The sequence below is a fragment of the Cervus elaphus genome, chromosome 13 (assembly GCF_910594005.1).
Source record: "Cervus elaphus chromosome 13, mCerEla1.1, whole genome shotgun sequence".
NCBI classification, from domain to species: domain Eukaryota; kingdom Metazoa; phylum Chordata; class Mammalia; order Artiodactyla; family Cervidae; genus Cervus; species Cervus elaphus.
The window spans coordinates 70,627,139-70,650,705 of NC_057827.1; the positions used below are offsets into that span (position 1 = coordinate 70,627,139).

The 23,567-nt window shown below is 50.1% G+C and overlaps 2 long non-coding RNA genes across 2 annotated transcripts in view; both read right to left on the minus strand.

The window, feature by feature from the left end:
- Positions 1-2,892: 2,892 nt before the first annotated feature.
- LOC122706790 lies at positions 2,893-7,097 on the minus strand. The gene is made up of 2 exons (XR_006344466.1): positions 7,004-7,097; positions 2,893-3,224 (listed from the first exon to the last, which is right to left on the minus strand). It is a non-coding gene; the product is annotated as an uncharacterized LOC122706790 (long non-coding RNA).
- Positions 7,098-20,428: 13,331 nt separating this feature from the next.
- The window catches only part of LOC122706789, a 29,760-nt gene continuing 26,621 nt past the window's right edge, over positions 20,429-23,567 (minus strand). The window contains exons 7-10 of the long non-coding RNA XR_006344464.1: positions 23,093-23,306; positions 22,304-22,414; positions 21,665-21,814; positions 20,429-20,967 (exon numbers count right to left, since the gene is read on the minus strand). This is a non-coding gene — a long non-coding RNA (uncharacterized LOC122706789). The remainder of the gene's footprint in view (positions 20,968-21,664; positions 21,815-22,303; positions 22,415-23,092; positions 23,307-23,567) is intronic.

The window sequence follows — 23,567 nt, forward strand, 5'->3', positions numbered from 1 at the left end:
GGGGGCTCGGGCGCCGCCGCGGGGCAGGCCTGCCGAGGTCGAGAACCCCGCCTCCTTGAAGCCAAGCCCTGGGTCTGGTCCCCCACTGTTTCCGCCCTCATCATGGACTCTCACACTGGCCTTCAACCGGACCTCAGGTGGCTCAGCTGCCGGGCAGCCTTCTCCAGCAGCGGCACCAGCTGTCTGATCCCGCGGCGTTGTGATTGTGTTGCTGCCACCAGGTGCCAGCGTGGGGCGCAACAACCACGGCACCCCCCACCCCGGGGTCACACCCCGGGCGCCGGGGCCGCAGCGTCCCCAGCATGACTTCGCCACCAGCATCAGCGCCAAGGTCGCCGGTCCCACCTCCATGCTGTGTCTGCAACTGACTCCAGGGACCACACGGGAAACAGACTTGGGGCTTTGTGCTTTGTGGAGCAGGGGAGGGGCCTCCTGGAAAAGAGCTGTGAGTGACCAGGGGCAGCAGGACGAGACCTGAAGTCGCTCAGCAACTCAGAGGCAACGAGAGCCAGCTGACCCCACCATAGCAGCCCCCCAGAAGGGTCCCAAACTGGAGCTGGGACTGGACCTTTCACCCCCAGACTGGCCGGTCACTGGACATGGACACCCCCCCAGGAGGCACTGCAGGAGCTTGCCCCCCAACTTCAGCTGCCCCCAGAGTGGCCTGCAGGGAGGTGGCTGGTGGTCACAAGCAGGTGAGCGAGCGGACACCTCGGTCCTGCGGGGCCTCCGTGTGGCCCATCCCAGGACCCCGGGAACCAGCCGACCACTGGGAATGGAACCCCGGCCACAAAGTCCCTGACCACGAGGAGACTGGAGGGGGCACGTGGCCGAGACGAAGGGACATCCACGCTGCTGAAGGACAGAAAGCGAGGCTGGTGGCCCAGAGGGAAATACCACACTTCTGGGTGACCATCTCCCCGCCACTGAAGGCCAGTCCTTCCCAGAGAAACCTGCAGGGGTGTTGCCACTCCAACCCAATTCCTAGTTTTTTACTTTAAAGTTTAGTTATAAAGAACGGATTTTCCGTGATTGTCAGAACGTATGCAAAGTGTTAAGTATTGCCATGAAGCAGGTATAGAACAACACAGGGCAACGGGCCAGAGGGGCCAGACACAGTTCAAGTGCACGGGAAGCTGGCAGAGGAAAAAGTGGCCCATCCGTCTGGAGGGGGCGGCGCTCACTGCACAGAGATGTTGGCACAGCCGATCAGACGTGTGAAGGAAAGTACACGTAACCCTAGCCTCATCCCAACACAAAAATAAGCTCAGTATGTTTTAAAGGACCAGAATGCAAAGCAAAACAAGAAACATCCAATAAGAAAAAAATGTAAGACTGTTTGCATAATTCCAGGAAAGGGTGACACTTTCAGCCAAGACAGAAGTCCAGTAACAAAAAGAGAACATTCAACCATTATACAAACGTTAAATCCTCTATGGCAAAGTAAAACACATAGCAATTTAAAAATACTACATTGTGTGTATGTGTGTGTGTGTGTATGTGTGTGTCTGTGTGTGTCTGTGTGTATGTGTGTCTGTGTGTCTGTGTGTGTCTGTGTGTGTATCTGTGTGTATGTGTGTGTCTGTGTGTATGTGTGTGTGTGTGTCTGTCTGTGTATGTGTGTCTGTGTGTGTCTGTGTGTGTCTGTGTGTGTATCTGTGTGTATGTGTGTGTCTGTGTGTATGTGTGTATGTGTGTGTATGTGTGTCTGTGTGTCTGTGTGTATGTGTGTCTGTGTGTGTCTGTGTATCTGTGTGTATGTGTGTGTCTGTGTACCTGTGTCTGTGTCTGTCTGTGTGTGTGTGTCTGTGTGTATGTGTGTCTCTGTATGTGTGTGTATCTGTGTGTATGTGTGTGTATATCTGTGTGTGTGTCTGTGTGTCTGTGTCTGTGTGTGTCTGTGTGTGTATGTGTGTGTGTATGTGTGTCTGTGTGTGTATGTGTGTGTGTCTGTGTGTGTGTATCTGTGTGTCTGTGTGTGTGTCTGTGTGTCTGTGTGTGTGTCTGTGTGTCTGTGTGTGTCTGTGTGTGTCTGTGTGTGTCTGTGTCTGTGTATCTGTGTGTATCTGTGTGTGTGTCTGTGTCTGTGTGTGTGTCTGTGTGTGTCTGTGTGTGTCTGTGTCTGTGTATCTGTGTGTGTGTCTGTGTGTGTGTGTGTCTGTGTGTATGTGTGTGTGTGTCTGTGTGTCTGTGTGTATCTCTGTCTGTGTCTGTGTGTGTGTCTGTGTGTGTTTCTGTATGTGTGTGTCTGTGTGTCTGTGTGTCTGTGTGTATCTGTGTGTGTGTGTCTGTGTGTGTCTGTGTGTGTGTCTGTGTGTGTGTGTCTGTGTCTGTGTGTGTCTGTGTGTGTCTGTGTGTATCTGTGTGTGTGTGTCTGTGTATGTGTGTGTGTCTGTGTGTGTCTGTGTGTGTGTCTGTGTGTGTGTCTGTGTGTATCTGTGTGTCTGCGTGTCTGTGTGTGTGTATGTGTGTCTGTGTGTGTCTGTGTCTGTGTGTGTGTGTCTGTGTGTGTCTGTGTCTGTGTGTGTCTGTGTGAATGTGTGTGTGTTAGTCGCCCCAGTCGTGTCTGACTCTTTGTGACCCCGTGGACTGTAGCCCACCAGGCTCCTCTGTCCATGGGATTCTCCAGGCCAGAATACTGGAGTGGGTTGCTATTTCCTTCTCCAGGGGATCTTTCCGATCCAGGGATCGAACCCAGGTCTCCTGCATCGCAAGCATTGTTTACCATCTGAGCCGCAAGGAAGCCTATTACATGAGTATACTACATATTACATAGAGAAATGTTACATTTGTGTGTTTAAAATACACGAGAACTGAGTCTGAAGACAAACACCGGGGCCTGTAGCTTGCACAGCTGTCTCTCCATTTGCAACAGAAAACACGCACAGCCCATGTAATCCGAAGGTTTAATTCCCCGCCTGTGCAAAGAGCTCCCGCAGACTGAGGAGATAAAGGATAAACAGAGGGTCCATGCAAGTGGAAACACAAGCCTGGATATGGAAAGCTGCCTGCACTCTCGGGCAGCGATGAGACGCAAATTAAAACGGAAATCACTCCGAAGCAAAAGGTCCGTAGTGGGGGCGGGGGGCGGGTGTGTCCAGGCTGGGAAGCGGGGTTCCGGCTGCGGAGGGAGACCGGCTGGGTCTGGGGGCTGGGGCACATCTGAGAAGCTCTGTCTGCTCCGTCCTCCGCACCCCCCACCCCGCCGCCGCCGGATCTTCCTCCTGTAAGGACATATGTCCATGAATGTTTATCACAACGCTCTGTGCCTCCCAAACGCAGAAACAAGCAGAATGTTTACTAACGAGGGCCAGGCTGAATACACGCCTGTGCCTCCTCGATGGAAAAATACACACACGAGACGGAAGGAGCCAGGGCTCCGGGCTTCGGCGGGAAGGATGAACCAGCACAGAGCGAAATCCGAAAAGCAAATTGCAAAGTAACGTGTGCGGTGCTGTGCGTTCTGCACGTGCGGAGTCTGGCTGTTTATCTGACGCACAGGTGAGACGGGTGCGCCCGGAGCAGGAGGCGGCAGGCCAGCCCGCCGTCGCCTCGGGGGGCGCGGAGCCTGCTGGCGGCCCAGGCCCACATCCGTCCGTCCCCTCTGGCCCACGGGTACCTGATGCCGCTGGGGTCTGAAGGAGCACTGTGTGACTTCACGGCAGTCACCCCAGAGTCAGATGCGGAGGCTGCTTTCGGGGCCTGAGGGCGGCTGGCAGCTCCCCCAGCGTCCTCGAGGCAGGGCTGTGTCCGCAGAGCGGAGTGGAGGAGCAGCGCTAGGCCTCCTCCTGGCCTCCTCCCAGGCCTGTGGCCAATCGGCTGCAAACCTTGCCTCTCTGAACCTTTGCTTCTTCATCTACAGGTTGGGCTAATATCTCCCCACCGCAGGCCAGGCGTGTGCGGGGACAGGGCCACGACCCAGGGCTGTTCTCAGGAGGACATCCATGAGCTCTTCTCCATGGACCGTGCCTGGGCACCTGCTCCATACTGGCCCCGAGTCAAGCACCGGCTCCCCGTCCCGGGCCCCAGACCTGGAGGATGGGGACCAACTTCTGACTCTGTAATGCAGATACCGCAGCTCCCCAGGGCATCACCTCGCTGACCAGAGGACGAGGCTGACCCGAGGAGGGCCCAGAAGTATCCAGACCTGGGAGGGGCCTGAGGGAGAGAGCCGGGGACACACAGGGGTCAAGGCGCACTGCCAGCTCTTCAGAGTCGGAGAGTCACAGATGGAAGACTCTGGAAGGAACGCCCCCGTCAGGCCTCACCACCTCCTCTGGCCTGGGGGAACAGGGTTGGGGGGGGCTGGTGGAGGGAAGCTGGACACACAGCTGGAGGGGAAGGCCTCCCACCAGGATTCTGGATTTACAGATTCCTTTTTGCTTTGTGTATGTCTCATTGTATTGCAGCTTATGGCTTTCCTGTATTCTTTGTGAGCTTTTCTATTTGCCAATTAGAAATACCCTCCTTTGTCCCTCTTAAATATTTTGCCCTGAATTTTATTTTCCATGATATAAATACTGCATTACTTAAATTTTTTGGTATTTTTGATAGGGTTTTTTTTTTCAGCCTTTTTTGTTATTTGTTTTAATTCCATTTGAAAGTCCTAATCTTTTAACACATTTACTTAACCCATTGACATTTATTGTGATTTGTGATAGAATAAAGCCTTACTTTATATTTTCTATTTTATTTGTTTTCCCCTTTCTTACCTTATTTTACAGAAAAAAGTTTTTCTTATTCCATTTTTTCCTTAGCTGGCTTTGAAATATTTACATTCTATTTTCAATCTTCTCTTGACTGCCTGTAGACTTAAACTTACCATTTTCTGGCAGTGATCTGGGCTTAGATACCCTCAGAACAAGGCAAGGCTTGCAGTGTAAGTTTATTTCTCTCCATGTCTCACGTCTCCCCCAAGCCTCCCCTGTTGACCCCACAGGGAATTTTAGCTTCAGAGTGTTAACATTTTTACAGGTGATACCTATTGATTTGAACTTCACAATGTGCTACCTTTTTTCTTTTTTTTTTTTTTTTTGCATCTTCATCCTCCCCTGTGAAACGTGAACAGCAGCCCCCTGACCCACAGCCTCACCGTGAGGATCAAATTAGGTCATCTGGGTGCAGCTCTGAGCGGGATTCTAACAGTAAAACAACAACCATCGCCGGCAGCACCTGCCTTCCCTTTCTTCCTGCTGAAACACTTCTCCAGCAGCTCTTTCAGAACGATGGGTGATGGGAGCCAAATGTCTTTCTTCCACATAAACAATGGACTATCCAGGCATTTCCTCCGAGAACAGGGAAGACTTTTCTGTCTTGTCACTTCCAACGTGGAGAAGACAGGTGTCAATGTCATCCCTGCTCTTTGTCAGTAACATCCCCTGCCGCCTCCTCACCCAACTTGGAAGCCTTTAGGATTTTCTGTGTATCATCACTTTGCACTTGAATGCGTCCAGAAGCAAGTTTGGTGTGTGGGGGGTGGGGGGAGCTGTTTGCACTGATCCTGCTCAGCACCTCGTGGTCTCTTCCGGCGAGCTCAGTTTACCCCCCCAGTTGTCTAGAACCCCAGAAGGTGGGTGCCGGGGCGTTCAGACCTGCAGGCCCATCTCAGCTCGTCTTGTGTCCCGACTGTCCCTTCACCTCCATCGTGGTAGAACCTTCAGGTCCCCATCCCAGCCCACTGCCTCCCCGAAGCATCTCCGGGCGTCATGCAACCCAGCCACAGACACATGTTGGCTTGTTCCTAATGACTGTTTAAATCCCAGGCCTCTCGGTTTCTCCGACACACCCTCTGTCTCCCTTCTCAGGACTCCAGTCCTGCGTTTCAGATCCTCTCTGACGGCTCCACTGACTCTGCTGCCTTTTGTTCTCACAAAGGCGCACATCCCTTGGAAACTGGGTGATATGTGACCGTGAGCTCACCTTAGCTGTGGCTTCTCCCCATGAGGCCCCTGATGTTTTGCCTGCCACATCCTTGGGGGTGACAAGGCCCTCTCATGACGAAACCTCAGTCTCTTCTGAACACTCTTTAGAGACAGGCCTTGTCCTTGGCCTGCTGAGTCCAGTTGATCAAGAATCCCCCACCCCCGGGACTTCCCTGGTGGTCCAGTGGCTAAGACTTCGCACTCCCAATGCAGGGGGCCCAGGTCCCACGCCTGGTCAGGGAACTAGGACCCGGCACAGCCAGACTCAATGGGCATGAATCTGAGCACACTCTGGGAGATGGTGAGGGACAGGGAAGCCTGGCAGGCTGCAGTCCACGGCATTGAAAGAGTTGGACACGCATAGCGACTAAACAACAGCCAAGTAAACAAATAAACAGAATCCCCAACTCCTGACCCCCAGCCGAGCCCCGCCTCTCCCACCTGGGATACGCCCCACGTCCCTCTGGGTCACTTTCCATCCGTCCCCTCACCCTGCCCACCAGACCCTGTGTTTTCAGAGTTGAGCCCAGTCTCTCTCTCCTATTGCAATAGTCTTGAATAAAGTCTTCCTTGCCATATCTAAACGTGTTCGGGGTAATTTTTTTCTCTTTTACAAAAGGAAGGCTAAAGGCTGAGACTTACCTTCAGTCTCTGGTAAGAGTGGAAGGGCAGATCATGCCCAGCTGAGGTGATTGGGTCCAGACCGGGCGTGAGTGCTGCATACCCCTCCCAGAACCACCAGATACCAGGACATGCCCTGTCCCTTTGAACCAAGATCCCACTGTCACTGATCCTAGTTTAGGCAGACCCTTGATCACTGAGCTTGACCCCAGGTCGGGGGGCGGTGAGCAGGGTACAAGAGAAGCCAATCACTGCCCGGTGAGAAAGCCTCGTTACACACAAGCATCCGTGCTACAAGAGATCGAGGAAACGGCTTGCACCGGGGGGTGGCGGGCGGGGGGGAGACTTTATGGAACCGAGGGCCCCGTCCGTGCCCTGAGCAAAGCTTGTTTGATGTCTAGGTTGTCCCACACCCAGGGCTGGCTTTGTCTGCCACCCACAGAGCAGATGTCCCCGCTCACCATTGTGAAAAGGCTGCGGCCACAGACAGAACATGGAAACAGTCTCCAGTTGCAGAACATCTGGGGGTTGGGGGGATGAGACGGCGGCGGCGCAGGAGAGGGTAAAGAGACCAGTGCAGGGAGCACATGTTTGGAGAACTTCCGCCCTTTATTTGGCACTTCCTTTTTTAAAAGAAAATGTTTATAGCCCAGGAAACCAAGAGAAGAGCCAAACATAAAAAACTGCCATGCCCTACGATCAAAGGCCAATTGCAGTGCATCAAATTTGTGCACAGAGGCAAAGAAATTGTTCCTGAAAAAAAAAGTGCAAATTGCTAGTTCGCTGCATGTAAATGAACCGTTAATTGCTTTTTGCAAACAATATTTATGCAAATGGTCTCCCACTCTGCAAGGCTGTGCAGATAATGCCCTCACATCCCCATTTGTCACCAGCCCAGCCGGACCCCCACCGCACACTCTATCTTCTTCCTCCGCAGTCCTGGGACCCTCTCTGCCGCCTTCTTCCTCCTTCCTCCTCAGCACCTCTGCTCCGATATCCTCTTCTCTGAATCCTGACTCCTTCCTTCCATACATGCAGGGCCTGCTCTCACACCTCCTATCCCCAAGTGAACGTCGAGGAGACTTTCGCCCTGCACGTATGGAAGGAAGTTACGTGGCAAAGGCAGAAAGGAGTGCAACACGGAGACTCCAGGTCCCCTTAGAAAGGCCGAACCAAACTTTCGCTCGCCTCTCACCCTGCACTGCCAACATCTCTCCATCAGCAAAATCAACAGGAAATCTAGGAAACTGGGTAAGTCATGCAGACACGTCACACTACTCCCAGTACGTAAAGACCTTCTGAAAACCAATAAGAGAAGGCCCACAAGTCAGCAGAAAGAAATTTTCAAACAAGATGAATCATTAGAAAATAAAACCCACTGAGTCTTAAACACATGAACGGGATCTTTAAATCACTCGCATAAGAAATGTGCTCTGAAGCTCCCCTAACAGGATTTGGGGAACCAAAGAGGATGGAAGCAGCCTGGGTCTACATCCCCTGAAGAGCTGCCAGAAACAACGAAGAACGAGAAGAAACACAACCGCTCGGAAGCCGCGCCCTCAGCACGACTAGAAGACCAGACAGCCCCGACTTCAAAACAACTGCAAGTGCAGAAAGAAAAGGAGAAAAAGCAAGAGACGCCAGCAGGCAGTCTTCCCCTGCTCTGCAGTGAGTGAGAGCCGTCCAGGATGACTGGGGAGGGGGCTGCAGATGGCGGCTGGCCAAGCAGTCAGCGCAGAACCAGAACCACCAGAAACAGGGCAGCCGGGCGGCCCCACGTGCGTGCACAGCGACACACATCCTACACGTCAGGGCGCCGACCGCAGAGACACCGTGTAAAGTGGGATCTTTGAGAAGCAACACGTCAGGAGAAGCAAAACAGAAGGAAGACCTGCCCTGTAGGAGTCACGTGGCAAAGGCAGAAAGGAGTACAACACGGAGCTTCCAGGTCCCCCTAGAAAGGCTGAACCAAAGTCCAGAGGACACCCTGCCTGTCCCACTCCCACCACCACCAGAAATAAATCTATTAAGGAACCCGGACTTTGCTCTTTGCTGCACAGATGGAAGAGGGGCTAGAACCAGCAATCCTGTCAGCAGTCTTCCTCCAAATCCACAAAATGAACAGGTCAAAATTACCTCTATTCTGACGTGGAAGTGCAAATGAAGTTGCTCAGTCATGTCCGACTCTTTGTGACCCCATGGACTGTAGCCCGCCAGGCTCCTCTGTCCATGGGATTCTCTGGTCAAGGATACTGAAGTGGGTAGCCATTTCCTTCTCCAGCAGATCTTCCAGACCCAGGGATCGAACACAGGTCTCCTGCATTGTAGGCAGATTCTTTACCATCTGAGCCACCTTACTACAAAAATCAGACCATAAACACTGACACAATTTGGCTAATTAAAAAAAAAAAAAAAGAAAAACTTCTTAGGTAAAAACATGAAGCATTAAAATACTGTGAGGCAACGCTCCAAACTGAATCACGTGCATGTCTAGTCGCTCAGTTGTGTCCAACTCTTTGCAACCCCACGGACTGTAGCCTGCCAGGCTCCTCTGTCCGTGGGATTCTCCAGGCCAGAATACTGGAGTAGGTTGCCGTTTCCTCCTCCAGGGGATCTTTCCGACCCAGAGACCAAACCCCAGTCCTTACTTCTCCTGTATTGGCAGGCAGCTTCTTTACTACGAGAGCCACCAATATGCTCAAAAAAGCATTTGGGGATATGGAAACCATCTTGAGTCAGAAATTTAAAGTCTAAAAACACAAATGGACAAAAGTGGGGAGAAGTGAAAAGGTTGGTGGAGATCAGACGAGAAAAGGAGGCCGGCGAGAAAGAGGCGAGTGAGAAACACCAGCAAAGAAGGAATTCCAAGGCGTAAGTGCAGCCTCTAAGGAGGGAGACCGGCAGGAACAATATTCACAACCACAGCCCAAGAAAATGGTCCAGAAGTAGAGACCAGAGTCCGTAGAGTGAGAGTCCATTCCCGTGGATATCACGGAGGATTGGCCTGCAATGATTGACTCTGAGACACTTCCTGGAGAAACACCTACAGTTCCAAGAAGAACCCAAGACAACTCACAAGAGCAAAAGAACTCTGCTGGCATCAAAAATAACAGCAAAGCAGCAGTGAGGCAATATTCCCAAAACACCAGTGAAAGTCTGAACCAAAGAGTCTGCACATGCAGAGAAAACACTTCCTGTTTCTGCAATGCTGTGGATTTCTGAGCCGGAAGTGCTGGTGACTTGGGTTACAGGTTGCCTGGGGGGCAGACCAGCCTTGAAGTTTCAGACAGTGACATACCTAGGAAAGAGGATCCCAGGTCTATCTCCCTTTGCCGCGTCTTTAGATTTCAAAATGGGATAAAACTGAGAGCTATCCCATTACATCCCCAAGGTGACAAATGAGGGACCGTCCCTTCTGTTCTCTGCATTAGAAAGAGAAGCTTCTTCTCCTGGGCTCCTGGGGAGGTGAACGCCGGGCTGGGGAGGGAGTAATCTGTATAGTGGCTCATATATGAGCCACAAGAATCATAATTTTGGGTCCCTCTCCAATGGGCAAAGCTCCTCCTGCATGACAGGGTCCATCCTACCCTCGCCTGCTGCCCTGGGTGGGGACTCGTCACAGGGAACAGATGTGGAGATATTCTGCAAGTGAGACCAAGGCCTTCCTCAAACCCAGAGATCTCATGCTTAGCCATCCAGGATCCCATGCTTACTTAAGCTCAGGATGAGATAGATAAGTTTAGATACAAAAGTGTATCCATATCCAGTCAAGGCATCCTTCAAGTATCAAGGCCATAGCAAACGGTTTCAAACATATTAGAACTTAAGAAATTCTGAACCAGGAGCCCTTCTTGAGGAAACTTCCAGATGATTAACTTGATCCAACCCAAAGGATGACTCAGAAGACTTCAACTGGACCAATGTGGTGGAGGGGAGGAGGGAGGAAGACTAATTCAGTAATATTATGTGTGTGTCATGATAAGGATAAGGCCACGCTTGGAAGCAGGCCTTCGCAGGAGGAGAGAAAGAAAAAGAGAATGTGTCCGTCTGTGTTGCACAGACAGCAGGGGGGCGGGAGTCATCACCAGAAACTGACAAACCAACAGTGAGGATGTAAATAAGAAAACAGGACACTATGGCACTTAGAAAGTAGGAGCCCAGCGGTCACCGTGACAATACAAATACAAAGCCACACAAAACAGCAACAAAAAGAGCAAAGAACGCACGCCAGAGAGCAAACATTATGACATGCACATAATCATAAAATGCGACAGCTAACACCAAACACGCAGGCCACATTAATAAGCGTTGACAGGTTCGGTGCGTCCGTTAAAAGAAAAATATTCAATTTGGCTCACAAGCAACAGCCTGCTCACCACACCACAGGAGGGACCCACCTAAAAAGGTGTAACAGACACAGAAGCTGCAAGGAAAGAGGTGGACATAGCGAACGTCAGACAGAAAGCATCAAACAGGACAGGGAAGGCCTTTAATGCAAGAAGACGCAATTCCAGACAAAACGGAACAGTCAGGCAGAAAAGGACACAGCAGCCAGCTGCCTGAGGGAAAATCTCAGGAATTCAAGGAGTCGTAGAGACACAAGGAGAACTCGACTTCACCGCATCCTCGCAGGGCCAGACAGACACGGGGACAAGGAAAGAAGGCGTGACTCTAACCAGGAGACACACCCAGGCGACTCCACCCACCCCTGGCGCCTGGGGGTGAAGCTGGGCATCAGGGGCCACGTGGGGAGCTCTGACGACACCCGGTGGGCGGGCGGGGGGATGGCCGTGGCTCAGACACAGCCGCCCCCGGCTCTGCACTGGGGACCCGGAAACTGCCCTCCTCACAGGTGCTCCGGGCGGGATGCCTGAGGGCCACACCTGCACAGGAGACAGAGGTGTCACATCCGGCCAACAGGGAAAGGCTATGGACAGGCCTCACATGCACACACACACAAACATGCACACACACACGCACATACACATGCACACACACACATACACACAGAGACACACACAGTCACAGGAGACAGACGGCTTCACATCCGGCCAACAGGGCAGGGCTATGGACAGATCTTACATCCACACACACACACACATGCACACGCACACATACATACACACATACATACGCACACACACACAGAGACACACACATACACATTCACATACATGCAGACCCACATGCACATGTGCACATACATACATATGTGCACATACACACATGCATACACACATGCGCAGGCACACACGCACATACATACACGCGCAAACACACACATACACACATCTACACATACATACACATATGCACATGCACACAGACACACAGATACATGCACACATGCACATGCATACACACATGCACATACCTGCACACACATGCAGACACACATACATACACGCATAAACACATACATGCACAAATACACATAAATGCACATGCGTACACACACACACACACACACACACACACACACCATAGGCCTAGGGAGAACCTTCTCAGGCACTCATGGAACAGTCACAGAAATTGGTCCTAGATGGGGTCATAAAACATCAGTAAGCTCCATAAAGTAGAGGTATTACAATAAAAAATCAGCTCATAATATAAAACTGGAATTTAACAACAACATGAGGGGGGAAAAGGCCCTTCCTCTTGGACATTTTCTCTTTGGAACCAAATAATTCTTAAATGAAAGTAGAAATACACATTGAAATTGCATACTTTATTTTAAAAACAACAATAGGGAAAATGCTACATCTATGGTTCCAGGGGATATATTTGAAGTGGTGATCAAGGGGGAAATTCATAACTCCAAACACTTTTATCAATAAACGTGAAAGATAGAAGGAACAGAATTCCCAGCTCAGATATCTAGAAAAAAAAGCCATAGACTAAACCAAAAGAAAGCTCAAGGAACGAAACAATGAAGATAAAATTTCAAATTAATGAGTCAGAGAACAGAAAAACAGTGGCAGATTAATAAATCAAAGCCCTGATTTTTTTAAATTAACAAAATAGGCAAACTACTAACTAACTTGAACACAAAAAAGGGAAAAGATCAAATACAAAATAAGAAATGACAAGAAGAAATTAACCATTGGAGCAAAAGAAACTAACCATTGGAGCAGAAGAAATGTTTAAAATCATGGGACCACTTTGTAGACATCCATGCAAATAAAATTTAAAACCCCGATGTTTCAGGTTAAACTGTGTCCCCGTCCCCCCAAAAAAACCACAGTTACTATTTTTGGTATGAGATACCATCCTCAGTGCCTCAGAATGTGACCTGATTTGGAAGTGGAGTTGTTGCCAAGGTAATTAGTTAAGGTGAGGTCACCTTTACTCACCTTAACTCGTTGAAGTAGAGTGAGCCCCTTGTCCAATGTGACTGCTGTCCTCCTAATATCCCCAGATGGGGAATCTGGGACTTCCCTGGTGGTCCAGTGGCTAAGAATCTGCCTTCTAATGCAGGGGATACAGGTTTGATCCATGGCTGGGAAACTAAAATCCCACATGCCAAGGGGCAACTAAGCCTGCACACCACAACTAGAGAGCCTTCATGCCGCAAAAAAAGGACCCCGCGTGCCACAACTAAGATGTGCTGCAAGACAAGTAAATAAATAAATTTTTTAAAAAAATAACAGGAAGGGATTTGGATACCATCCCACAGAGAGGGAAGACACCACGTGAGGATGGAGGCAGAGACCGGAGTGAGGTACCCACAAGCCAAGGATAGTCAGCAACCAGCAGAAATCAGGAAGAGGCAAGGAAGTCCCCTGCAGGTCTCAGCAGGAGCCTGGCCCTGATGCCATCTCTGCTTCACACTTCTACCCTCCAGAACCCAGACAATAAGATTCTGTTATTCTAAGCCACCCAGTTTGTGGTACTTTGTTACAGAAGTCCTTGGAAACTAATACACTTGATAAAAAGGATAAATTCCTAAAGAAATGTTTGGTCCCCAGGTCAGGAAGATGCCCTGGAGTAGGAAATGGAAACCCACTCCAGTAATCTTGCCTGGAAAATTCCATGGACAGAGGAGCCTGGGGGGCTGCAGTCCACGGGGTCGCAAAGAGTCAGACATGACTTAGCACAACAGCATGAGTGCATTCCCCTAAAGAATTGCCCGTTACCAAAACTGACCTAACCAGAGATAAAAAACATAACAGAGTAATTTCCAGAGAAGAAACTACGAAAGCTGTCAAGGAACTTCCCCATAAAGAAAGCCATCAGGCCCAGACAGTTTCACAGGAAATTTCTACCAAATTTCCAAAGACCAAATAATTCCAATGTTTCATAAATTTTTCAGATCATTGAAAAAGAAGGCAGACATATAAATCCCTTTAGTGATTCATTCGGAGAAGGCAATGGCACCCCACTCCAGTACTCTTGCCTGGAGAATCCCATGGATGGAGGAGCCTGGTAGGCTGCAGTCCATGGGGTCACTGAGAGTCAGACACGACTGAGCGACTTCACTTTCACTTTTCACTTTCATGCATTGGAGAAGGAAATGACAGCCCACTCCAGTGTTCCTGCCTGGAGAATCCCAGGGACGGGGGAGCCTGGTGGGCTGCCGTCTATGGGGTCGCAGAGAGTCAGACATGACTGATGTGACTTAGCAGCAGCAGGAGTGATACATTTAAATCTTATAAATACAGTATAAAAAAGAAAATGATAAGCCAGTATCACTCACAAACAGTGATGCAGAAGCACTAGGTAAAGCAGCAGCAAACAGGATTCGATGCCACATAAAGAAAGAAAATGCACCATAACTGAGTGAGATTCATTCCAGGGATGCAGAGTCGGGTCAACATTAAAAAGATTTTCCTCTAAGATTAGGAATGAAGCAAGTGTGTCCAGTATCTCTGCTACTATTCAATGTTGTTCTAGAGGTATTAGCCAATGCAATTAGACAAGAGAAATTAAATAGAAGCATGTGAAAGTGAAAGTGTCACTCAGTCATGTCTGACCCTTTGCAACCCCATGGACTGCAACTCGCCAGGCTCCTCTGTCCATGGGATTCTCCAGGCAAGAATACTGGGACCAGTAGCATTCCCTTCTCCAGCGGAATCTTCCTGATCCAGGGATTGAACCCAGGTCTCCCGCACTGCAGGCAGATTCTTTAGCATCTGAGAGAAAAGAATTTAAACTATATTTATGAATGATAGGCTCATATTTCTAGAACACTCATAAAGAACCAATGATAAAACTAACTCAAATAATAAAATATTTCAGCAAGGTAGCAGAATGTAGAATTAACATATGGAAACCAATAGCCTTCATGGCCTTTAATGGTGTGGATCACAACAAACTGCAGAAAATTCTAAAGAGAGTGGAATACAAGATCACCTTACCTGCCTCCTGAGAAATCTATATGCAGGTCAAGAAGCAACAGTTAGAACCAAACATGGAACAACAGACTGGTTCCAAACTGTGAAAGGAGTACGTCAAGACTGTATATCGGCACCCTGCTTATTTAACTTCTATGCAGAGTACATCTTGCAAAATGCTGGGCTGGATGAATCACAAACTGGAATCAAGATTGCCAGGAAAAATACCAACAACCTCAGACATGCAGATGACACCACCCTTATGGCAGAAAGCAAAGAGGAACTAAAGAGCCTCCTGATGAAGTGAAAGAGGAAAGTGAAAAGGCTGGCTTAAAACTCAACATTCAAAAAACTAAGATCATGGCATCTGGTCCCATCACTTCATGGCAAATAGATGAGGAAACAATGAAAACAGTGACAGATTTTCTTTTCTTGGGCTCCAAAATCACTGCAGATGGTGACTGCAACCATGAATTTAAAAGACGCTATGACCAACCTAGACAGCATACTAAAAGGCAGAGACATTACTTTGCCAACAAAGGTACGTTTAGTCAAAGCTATGGTTTTTCCAGTGGTCATGTATGGATGTGAGAGTCGGACTGTGAAGAAAGCTGAGTGCTGAAGAATTGATGCTTTTGAACAGTGGTGTTGGAGAAGACTCTTGAGAGTCCCTTAGACTGCAAGGAGATCAAACCAGTCAATCCTAGAGGAAATCAGTCCTGAATATTCATTGGAAGGACTGATGCTGAAGCTGACGCTACAATACTTTGACCACCTGATGCTAAAACTGACTCATTTTAAAAGGCCCTGATGCTGGGAAAGATTGAAGGCAGGAGGAGAAGGAGATGACAGAGGATGAGATGGTTGGATGGCATCACCAAATCGATGCACAGGAGTTTGAGCAGGATCCAGGAATTGGTGATGGACAGGGAAGCCTGGTGTGCTGTAGTCCATGGGGTCACAAAGAGTCAGATGCGAATGAGCAACTGAACTGAACTGATAGCTAAAATACTAACCAGATGGAACCCCCGTCTCCCATGTTGCAGGCAAATTCTTTATCCTCTGAGCCACCAGGGAAGCCTAGTTAGAGGACATAATGGTACAGAAAACACTAATTACAGTAGCAACAAAGATTAACGATTTATTCTTGGGGAAAAAATCAACAAAACGTGCAAAACCTTTATAAAGAAAATGTTAAAATGTTTTCTTTAAAACTGAAGGACTTAAGCTAATGGAAAGAATTTTTGGTTTGGGGTTTTTTTTTTAATTTTTGGCCGTATCATACAGCATGCATGATCTTAGTTCCCCAACCAGGGATCTAATCCACACTCCCTCCAATATAAGTACCAGAGTCATAACCACTGCCCCACCACGGAAGTCCCAGACATCCCCTGTTCTTGAATAAAATGAGTCAACATAAAGATTTAAGCCCTCTCAGTGAAGTTATAATATAAATTTAATGGTATCTCAATAAAATGCCAACAAGGCTGTTTACAGAGCTAGACAAGTTGAAGTTTGTATAGGAAAAAAAAAAAAAAACATATACAAATAGAGCCAGGAAAACATTTGAGAGGGATAAAGAAAGCTATAAGGCAGCACTCTCTACCAGATCTTAACACCTGCTGTAAAGCTGCTGTAACTGGGAACTGGAGCAACAGTAGATGAACAGACTTGGGGAATGGAATAGAAAGTCCAGAAGTAAGCATATGCATATACGAAAATTTAGTATGTGGTAAAGACAGCATCTCAACTCATAGGAGCAAAGATGGACTCTGTGTATATGTTATCTGTATGCACATATGTGTTTTTTTAATATTTTATTTTGAAATAATTATAGACTCACAAGAAGTTGCAAAGAAATGTCCAGGGAGGTCCCAAGTGGATAAGACTCTGACTGCCAATACAGGGGACATGGGTTCCACCCCTGGTCCAGGGAAATTCCACATGTTGCAGATTCCACATGCCTTGGGTCACCGAGGCCCCCAGGCCACAGCTACTGAGCCCACGCGCCTCGAGCCTGTGCTCTGCAACAAGAGAAGCCACATCACAGGTTAGAGAGTAGGCCCTGCTCGCCGCAACTAGAGAAAACCTGCACACAGTAACCGAGACCAAATGAATAAATTTGAGAAAAAAGGAAAACAGAAAAAGGCGTAAGTGGACATCTCACCAAAGAAGATACACAGATGGCAAATGAGCACAGGAAAAGATGTTCAATATAATGAATAAAGAGGAAAATAAAAACTAAAACCACACATATCAAAATGGCTAAAAATAAAGTCATAACACCAAATGCTGCCGATGCTACAGCAAAACTGGACTGCTGATGGGAATGTAAACAGCACAGCCATGCTGGAAGTCCAGTGGCTTCTTTTAAAAGACGCACTTTTTACAGACAGTGCTGGGACAACTCAGAAGCCATTTGGAAAAAGATGAGTTAGAGCCACGCCTCACACCACACCCAACAGTAGACTCCAACCAGCCCAGTGCCGAAGCAACCAGGAGTGAACGCCTTTAACTCTGACACAGGGAAGGAATCTCTAACTGTGGCTCAATAGCCAGAGGCAGTAAGAGAAAAGGATTACAAACCTGACTAAACAAAAGCTAAAATTCTGCACAGAAAAAGACACCGCAAGCAGAGTCAAAAGATAACTAACTGACAAAGTAAGAAAAAGTATTTATAATACCATCCCATAGACTATACAGTCCATAGATTTCTCTAGGCCAGAATACTGGAGTGGGTAGCCTTTCCCTTCTCCAGGGGTTTTTCCCAACCCAGGGATCAGAACCCAGGTCTCCCGCATTGCAGGCGGATTCTTTACCAGCTGAGCCACCGAGGAAGTCCAGATAAAAGGGTAAAATTCTGGCTTCCCTGGTGGTTCAGTGTTAGAGACTCCACCTGCCAATGCAGGAGACATGGGTTTGATCCCTGGGTTGGGAAGATCCACTGGAGGAGGAAATGGCAACTCACGCAGTGTTCCTGCCTGGAGAATCCAATGGATGGAGGAGATTGGTGGGCTACAGTCCATAGGGTCGCAAAACAGTCAGACACGACTTAGTGACTAAACGACAACATTAAAAGTTCTTAAATACTGACGGCAGAAGGAAGAACAAAAACCCACTAGAAACAAATGGAGAAAAAACATGAACAGAAAATGCCCGCAGAAAATGTAGAAGTGGCCCTTAAACATATGAAATAGTGTTCAACCTCACACATAACTGAAGAATGCAAATTAAAGGCACAGTAAGGTATTCAGCCTCAAAAATGAATAAAATCCTAACACAGGCTTCAGCTCGCCCGAACCCTGAGGGTACCATACTCAGCGAACTAAGCCAGTCACCAGAGGAGAGATCTGGGTGATTGCACTCACAGGAGGGCCCTGGAGCGTCAGTCAGGGGCCGGGGAGGAGGGGTGAGAGGTCAGTGTTGGACGGGGACAGGGCTTCTATTCGGGGAGACGGAGAGTCCTGGAGGCGACGGCGGGGCTGGGTGCACAACAGTGCCAGCATACTCAGCGCCGCAGAGCTGCCCACAGAAAAGTGGGCAAGGGGCTTCCCTGGCAGCCCAGTGGTAAGGAATCCGCCTGCCAGTGCAGGGGACACAGGTTCCATCCCTGGTCCGGGAAGATCCCACATGCTGAGGGGCAACGAAGCCCATGTGCCACGACCGCTGAACCGGCGCGCAGAGCCCGGGCTCCCAGACAGAGGAGCCGCTGCAGTTAGAGGCCCGCCGTGCAACCAGGGAAGGGCCCCTGCAGCACCCAAGACCCAGCGCCGCCAAACACCCGGAAACAAAAACGCCCAAAGTTTCCTTTTTTTCAAAGGTTACAATTGCAGGTATTATCCGACCACACCCACACCAAAAAAAACCCACAAAAAACCCTACACTCAGATACAGTTTCATACTGATGAAACCAGAAGGAGTGGCAACTCATCCTGGCGGTGAGGCTGTGGGGAAGGCGGCGCCCTGACACTTGCCGGGAGGATGCAGACGAACAAACACCTGGGAACCGGGCAGCGTCTTAGAAACCACACACCTTCTTGCCTTGAAACCCAGACGGCCGAGGATGCACCCTGAAGATACCACGGCAAAGGTTGTTCACTGCAGCCTCCTCCGTAGTTGCAAAATGTCAGAAGCAACCTAAATACCCACATCCTTTCCTCTCTCCCCCACCCTCAAAATTCTAGCTTACATTTGCATACTTAATTAAATCCATTCTGTGCTCTATTGTTGGAGGATGTGGATGATCGAAGGATTTAGGGCAGGGGCGTAGCGTGTGTGTGACACGCAGAGACTGTGTGTTTGCATAGATTTGCCTAGTGCAGAATCATCAGTAGTGAGTTTCAACATTTAAAAATCAGACCCAATATTTTAGAGTGTTAAAGTGACTTTCTGCCTCAAAGTATGGTTCCTGTTTGGTTGTCAGCGGAGAGAGAACTGGACCAGAAGAAACACAGAATAAAAGCAGCCTTTTTAGTTGCAGTGGTTCAGCACACAGACCCCAGGGCCTGGGGTTTTTATCGGGAGCTGCTCATGCCAGCAGCCTCTATCTATCAGAGGTTCAGCATAAACCATATTGTTTGCACAAACACTTTAGTCACAGCAAGTTCCAGAGGTGGCGGGAACTCTCCGGAAACCCACGTCCCCAGAGGTCAGCCACAGGTCACCCTTGCAAGCAGGACTTTTAAGGACAACAGTCTCAGCCCCCCTCTGCGAGCCCTCTTCTGCACAGACAGGGGCTGAGAAGTTTCCAGAACTAATAAAAGGTAGAGTCTCAGGTCCGTGACTCATAAGTTCCAGGCAGAATTTAAAAATCAATTACATACCTAATTATACCACAGTGTAACTGCAGAACTTCACGATAAAAAAAATATATTAAAAGCAAAGAGAGAAAAGCATATGTCTTAGTTTGCTAGGGCTGCCGTAAAGAAATATCACAAACTAGGTGGCTTAAAAAATTATTTTTAAGAAATTTATTTTCTCATAGTCCCAGAGGCTGGAAGTCCCAGACCAAAGTGTCTCAGATACGGGGACTTCCCTGGCAGTCCAGTGGTTAAGACTCTGCGCTTCCACTGCAGGGGGTGTGGGTTCTATCCTTGGTCAGGAAACTGAGACCCCAAAATACTGGATTTACACAAAAATGCATAATACAGACAGGCTCTTCCCCACTTCACCCACAAGTTTTGATAAGCAGTGACTGTTCAGACCTATTTTCTCATTTCCCTATGAATACCTCTTTGAAGCTGGATTATTTAGAAGTATTTTTTTTTCATTCTGAAACTCTGGGATTTGCTAATACCGTTTGCTACTGATTTCTAAGTTGACTACTCTTTCAGCAGAGAATGCGTCCTGCAGGACCCACAGGTTGGTATTTCTGAAATGTGGCCAGTTTTTGTAAATCTTCCATCCTCCAGGAGGATGACCTCTAATTAGTGCTATTGTCCACGTGCATTCTTGCAATTATGGAATCGTGTTTCTACACCTCTCCTACCTTTATTCATTTTTATAATTATCAGCTCGGGTGACTACTGAGCATTTGAAATACCACCAACAGGGTCTGAGAAACCGAATTTTGAATTTTATTTCACGTCAGTTTGTTCACATGTAAACGGTACATGTGGCTCCGGGCCACCACACCGGCAGCACAGGCAGAAAGTTGGCTTGTTTCACAAACGGCACCAGGACACCACCTTTCCACGGGAGGAGGGTTCGGTTCAGCGCCTGCCTTCCACCACAGGCACCAAGCTGCAGGGGGATGAAAATCGCCTTGTAGGCTCTTAAGTTTGTTGAAATATGAAAAACCAAACTATTGGGTTGCCCCAAAAGTTCATTCAGGTTTTCTGTAAGCCTCTTACAGGACACAGACTATGCTCATGATACTGGTGAAGCGCAAGACTTCTCAAATAAGGCACAGAACAGACAGACAGTAAGGAACGTATCGATAAGCTGTCCAGCTTGAACGTGAAATTCTGAGTGCCAAAAGTTTCCCGCAAACAGAGAGAAAAGCAAAGAGACTTGGATAAAAGTGTTGCTGTGCATGTGACTAGTGAATTGTCAGAATCCAGAAGATGAAAACAACTCCGACAAAAAGCGATCTGGAAGGGAAAAAGACATGTAACTGGAGAGTGGGCTGAGCATACGGTCCAGGGGCCCCTAGGGTCTCCGGCACCTTTCACTGCTGCCCGTGGCCTCCTGCTTGGGCGCGGACACCCGCTTCACCAGAGCCCCGCCTTGGCCGTCACCCCAGGGGCGTGGCCGGCCTGCCCCTGCTGCCACTCGCCGGGCACTGACGTCCTCTGCCTGATTTTGGGCAAATTCAGGCCAATCCATTCTCCCTCCCAGCGGCACTGATTAAACACTTGTATCAGAACATCCACGTGCCATGAAAAATCACAGCCATGGGTTGACCCTCGGGCTCTGTGGGCAGCAGGATGGCTGAAGACCCAGCTGCCCACCTGCTGTCCGAGACCCCAAGCCCTAGGTGGCCCCTGGCCCCAGGTCCCACGGCAGGCCAGGCAGTGGAGACGGGTGAGTAGGGCCAATTGTGACCCTACTCACGGGCCGCGTCCACCCAGGCCCACGTGGAGGTGAGGGGCTGGCCCTGCAGGTGAGCGGGACCTTCCCGCATCTCCATCTCACAGGATCCCTCGGCCTTGGGTAGGACCCGGCACAGGGCCTGGGCCAGCTTGGGTTTCTGCAGCCCCACCGTGGGCCTCAAGCGAGCTGCGGGCCTCGGCCCTGCGGAGAGTGGACCAGAGCAGCCTTCTCCTGACCTCACTTGATTTCAGTTACCTTCTCTCCAAACACAGCCACATTGGAGGTTAAGCTTCAAACAGGAACTTGGCAGGGAAGGAAAGCGAGTTCAGTCCAGCAGCCTGTCCCCCAGCGCCTCTGGATGGTGCCAGCTGGGCCCAGAGGTGGCACTTGGCCGCCCAGCAGCCCCTGGTGGGGGAGCAGGACAGGGCACACCCACGCAGTGAGGGGCAGCTCACACCCCGAGCGAGCCCGACGCACAGTCTGCAGCTGCCCGACCCTCCCCGAGATCAGCCAGGAGGGCAGGCAGGAGCAGCGCGGGGTGGGGGGTGCCCTGCAGGGGGCACAGGCGGCCGGTACAGCAGGCTCCAGGTCCACGTGGGCTGGGGGGGTGGACAGCAGCGGCCACACGGGAGTTTCCTGCCCTGGCTGGAGCCCATGCCCCACCCCCAGCCCTCAGCCCTGCCCACGCCCTCCCGCACCCCGAGACCTGGACAGACAGTTCACTCGGTGCTTTGAACTGAACAGTACTCTGAGCTACTGTCTTTCATTTACGGGCAAATTCACATTATCTATACAGGAGCACACGAGACGCCCAGGAAGAGCGGGGTGCTGGCTGTGGGAAGGCACGACTTCTCGCGCTTGCATCTCTGGAGTCCGTCCGTCTTTCCCGCTGACCTTCATTCCCAACCCGCAGCTCCCAGCCTAAAAGTCCCAGAAGATCGCCAGCCACTTGCGGTTTGACGGCCCACTAATCTGCTCCTGTTCATGATAAACTGGGCTTCGTAACTTTTATATGCAGATCAATAAAAAGCCTTTGTTATCTCATTTAAATCAGTGAACAAGGAACCGGGATGCGTACCTTCCCCATTCCCTCCTCCCATCCCCCCCCCACCCCACCCCCGCAAACCCCTGGAGCCAGGAGGCAGCGCGAGGGGCCTGGATGGCTGCCCCCAGAGCACCAGGCAGGGGTAACCCAGGACTGGCTGTGTAGCCTGCCCCCAGCCACCCTGGCAATGAGCGGCAGCCCTGCTGGGCCCGGGGCCTGGGGACTGGCCAGTCCAGCGGTCCAGGGGACTCTGCCTCCTGGTCCCCCAGCAACGTGCCATGTTGGACCACCCTCATCTAGGATGTGGTCCGAACAGCGACCTTAGCGGCCCCAATCTAACCCCTGAGCTTGACCGCAAAATGCCCCCTCACTCTCAGATACAGAGCACCAGAGGGGGTCCACGGGTAACCGGCCCCTGAGAGAGGAGGAGGTGGGGGCAGAGGGACTCTCCAGTGAGGTGAGGACATGGAGAGGCCAATGGAGCGCCACCCTCAGCCCCTCTATTCCCCACACCCACCTCCCACTGTCTCTCCGCCCCCCACCCTTCCACCACGCCCACACTCCCACCCGACCTCTCCACCACGCCCGCCCCCCACCCCCCACCACTCCACAGCGGGACACCACGGAGAGGGGCTCACCCAGACACATGGGTCTCACGGTCCGGAGGCGGGACGTTCAAGGTCACGGTGCGGGCAGGTCTCTGTCTCTAAAAGGGCACCAGTCGCACCCTACGACCTCATCTAACACTTTTTAATACTTTTTATTTATTCGGCTGCATCAGGTCTTAGTTTCGGCACTCTCGATCTCTTTCTTTCATTCATAGTTGTGGCACGTAGGCTCTAGGTCCCTGACCTGGAATCAAACCCTGGCCCTTGCACTGGGAGCATGCAGTCTTAGCCATTAGACCACCAGCCAAGTCCCAACCTCGTCTAACTCAGCCCCGAGTCACCTCTCAGAAGCCCTACCTCCTACCACCACCACACTGGGGCTCAGGGCAACATCCAAACCTGGGGCACCAGGCTGAGGCATCACCCACTGCCTCCCCGTGAGAGCCGGCTCCACACGGCAGACACAGGTCCCATTGCCCCTACAGAGACGCCCCTCCGGAAAGGA